The following is a 4,200-nucleotide window of genomic DNA, read 5'->3' on the forward strand; positions in this document are numbered from 1 at the left end:
ATTATTCGTAATAACTGTTGTTGTAAATTGTACTATTGTATATATATATATTAAAACGTATTTGTGTGAAAAACGAAAACGGTATGTGTCAATCTTGTTGGCAAACAGCATAAATTAACTAAAATATCGGCTTCGGACTATTTCAAATTCGCAATACACAACAATAGAAAAAAAATGTTGTTACCCTCCTGAATGTGGGTTTCCAATCCTGCTCCACTAACACTAAAAATGAAGAATTCGAGACTCATATAAAAATCTTGAAAGAAAAATGTTTTTGGAAAAGTGAACAGGACAAGAAAACGTAATAGTGGCTAACGTCACAACTGTAATAGGTAATTTTTGAATTGCACCTTCTTCGAGATTGCTGCACTCAAACTGACTGTACAAATACAAGGTTCTCAGTTGGTACAGTTCAGAGCAAACTAGGCTTATGAATGAATAGGACAAGACAATTATCAAACTATTTTCTAGCAATAAAATTATGATTCTATGACAATGAAAACAAATTGCACAAAATCAGACTCTTAAAAACAAATATTGGTACAAATACTTATAATCAACCTATAACTAGCTTCAAACCAAGAAAATATTTGTCAAATTAGATAAACTCAACAACTGCAGCCTCAGTTGTTGCATTGGAATGCTTGTTTGTTTGTAGTTAAGCACAAAGCAACACACTGGGCTATCTGTGTTTTGCCCACCACCGGTATAGAAACCCGGTTTCTAGCAGTACAAATTCGCAGACATACCACTGTGCCACTGGAGTGCGAATTGGAATGCATGGTCTTAAATCAGCCAAGTTTAAATATGTTATATCTATACGCACTCACGTGCCAAAGATTTGCCAGTGAAGTCTGTAGTAGCTCTTGCTACAATATGAATTATAATGTATCTTTTGGACTTGATAATTAGTTTGGACATGTCTTTCTTTCCCAACAACATAATGACAATGGAGAAGCTAGGCCCATTAAGCAGCTTCATGAATACAGTTTTAATAGAATGATATATTGGAAATGAAAACGTTGTCAAAAGGCATCACCCAACTCTGAAAAGGATCCTGCTCTGGCCGATAATGACTAATAAAAAATATTTTCAGTAGCTTCTTTTGTTCAGCAGCAGCTAACCTAAGAACGTTTAAGGTTATGTAACGCCATTTCCTTTGAAGGACAAATGGGATTGCCTTATGAGCTCTCATCAATATATATATATATATATATATCAATAACGTATTAATGTTTTTGGGAAACCCCAATATGAACAATTGTTAGACAAATTGTGTAGGATTTTATAGAAGTACACCTAAAAACAAATCCCTGAAACTGCCCTTTGATAGCAATCTAAGAGTGCTTTCGTGGCCTCGTTGTGAACCGATTTTACTTGTGAAGGATTAATTAAGACTCGCTACAAAGAAACAGTTCTGAAGTGTTTGGGGTTTTTCAACATAATTTTGAACATTTGTCTCAGTAATCTCCCTTTTGTAGACATTAATTAAAGTGGATTCCTATTTTATCTGGATGCCACAGTGTGAAATATTATTCAGAATTTGACTTAATATAATAATGCCAGTGACACTAGAAATATACTTTTTTTGTTTCAAATGCAAGACGTACACGAGAGAGTGGTAACCTATGCTAGATATATGTTGAATATCTCTGAAATCAATTATTATATGATTAAACAAAGATATTTTACATTCCTAGGACTAATGACTACATATAAGACAAGAATTGTAACAACTACTATGAATTGTATGCTGTCTAAAACCAGGGAAAATGAAAGCTTTCAGTTATTTTTTAATACTATAACCTGAACAGAATAGAAACGCAAGAGTACTAATAAATAAATGAAAGCAGAGATGCCAAAAATACGAACCCTATTGGATGCAGTTTGAGAAATAGATAAAAGGACTGATGTAATATATTGAATATATATGCGCTCAAGAAGAAGCAAAAAAAAGAGGTATTTGAACAACTGCAAAAGAGAAGGACAGGAGAAACCAAAATGTGTAACACACTGTGGCCATCTTAAAGATGTGTTTCTACAGAGTAGATTTTAAAAGAGGAGTTACAGGATGATTCAAGCATTTCTTATAGAAAAATATAACAAGTCATGAAGTATGTATTAGCTAAAAGAGAAGCATAAATATGGGAGATTGGGTGAGATGGTGGAATTTTTTTCTGACATAGCAGCCATTACAAGTTTTGACTGAAATAGCCGATATTTAGACTTTAAGGGCACAAGACCCAAAAGCACAGTAAAGTATTTAGTTCATATAGATGTTATACAAATATTTGTGCCAGTGGGCTACCCAAGAGTTGACTGAAACCACAGAAAAATAAATCTGAAAGGAAAGACTCAAAAGTATAGAAGAAATATAAGTAGGAGGAGCATGCTGATGAAATGCCTCAGATAGCGGGAAGATATGAGAAATGGGAAGATGGTGGAGAACAAGACTGACAGACTACAAAGACATCGTGATTAACAAATCACTGCTGGAGAAGACAAGGGGAAGTCAGCAAGAAAGGAAACATGCAGCCCATAACAAAGAAAGCTAAAAAGTCAAGAAGTTATAAACAATTCAGAGGGAGAGAGTAGTCCTCAAAGGTTGACTTCTCTGACTTTCAAAATGTGTGATAGCTACCAGCCATGTAAAAATTCATAACAAGTAAACTGAGTAGAAAGAACCATGATAGTCTAATAATGTTGCATCTTTTGTTCTTGTAGTGATAGTGAATTAGTTGCATCCATCTCTTTATTAGTTTGTTGCTACCAGCTATGTAAAAATGTACGACAAGTAATTTGGGTAGAACTGGCCATAACCTCTCGTGATGTTGCATCTTTTTTTCTTGTAGTGAGCATGATGAATTAGGTAAATCCAGCTCTTTACTAGTTTGTTAAATAGTAGTTATGCATTGATATCCATCACGAGAAGCATAAAGCGAAATTAGAAAAAGTAATTTACTTAATAACATTGCTACAGCCTCACAAGACAAGCAATAAAGTCCAATCATTTCATGAGGTAAATATTAGGACATCATAGGGCATGTTCGTATACAATGTGAAACTGAAATTGACAAATAATATAAAGCAACTTAAATTGAAACTCTAGCTTAGGAAATCCCTTCAAAGTTAGTCGTCATCCTGATGAATAGCTTGAGCATTGTGCAGAGAAAAACAAAATTTGAGAAAAATTACAGAAACATTATTTTCTGTAAACTAATAATGCATTGCTCCAGAGTGTACGGAAATCCAAAATAAAATTTCAGTAAAATATTAATCAGACGGTAAAAGTGGTAAATAACTTTTCAAGATGTTTCTGAAGGTAAAAGAGTATTTGCAAGATTTCACCAAGAATCTATCAGACAAACTATTGCAATGTTATAATGAAAAGACAATTCAAAACCATGACAGCCAAAGACTGGAAATAGTTTGCATATTTTACTCTCAAAGGAATGATATGATAAAGTAGCTTCATCTCACAAATAATAATTTACAAAACTCTTAAACATCTGAATTGTATCATTTTCATCTATAACAATCAATATTAGCTGATTGCAAGGAACTTGCAATGTTGATCGTTGGAGCATGTCATTGAACGTTTAAGTGGAAATAACAACAAAACAAATGAGTCAATTAGAATCTTTTTGAATTTAAGAATGTCTAAGACATTCTGAGCTAAGACTAAGCATAAATTAAGCACCATTACAGACTCAGTATGCTTTTTTAACATATTGAATAAGTCTGGAAACTCGAGAGTTAGTGTACTAATTATTAACATTTTAGGTAAGAAGCTACCAAAATTTACTATTGTAACAACTGAGTTATGGATTTACCCAATAGATGGCAATAGCAAATACTCAACGAGGAAGAGGCACAATGACGAGAATTCTATGTTTACTTGATAGAAAGTAGCAGTTGCTTAAACAACAAGCTAAAGTTATCGTGGAGGACTATAATATAGCTATGAATGAGGATGAGATAATTTTGTATATCTTTCAAATATGTCTATGTTATGCGACACCTTATACAATAAAACAATTTTACCATCAATATAACATTTGGAGCATTTTCGATGACGAGGAACCCACTTTGAGACTAATAATGGCTGGAGACGGCTTGAATGGGTAATGAAGAAAAACTTTAATATAACAGCAAATGTACAACATGATGATAACAAAACCTTGTCGAAACGTTGTACAT

This window comes from Limulus polyphemus, unplaced genomic scaffold (genome assembly GCF_000517525.1).
Source record: "Limulus polyphemus unplaced genomic scaffold, Limulus_polyphemus-2.1.2 Scaffold15, whole genome shotgun sequence".
NCBI classification, from domain to species: Eukaryota; Metazoa; Arthropoda; class Merostomata; order Xiphosura; family Limulidae; genus Limulus; species Limulus polyphemus.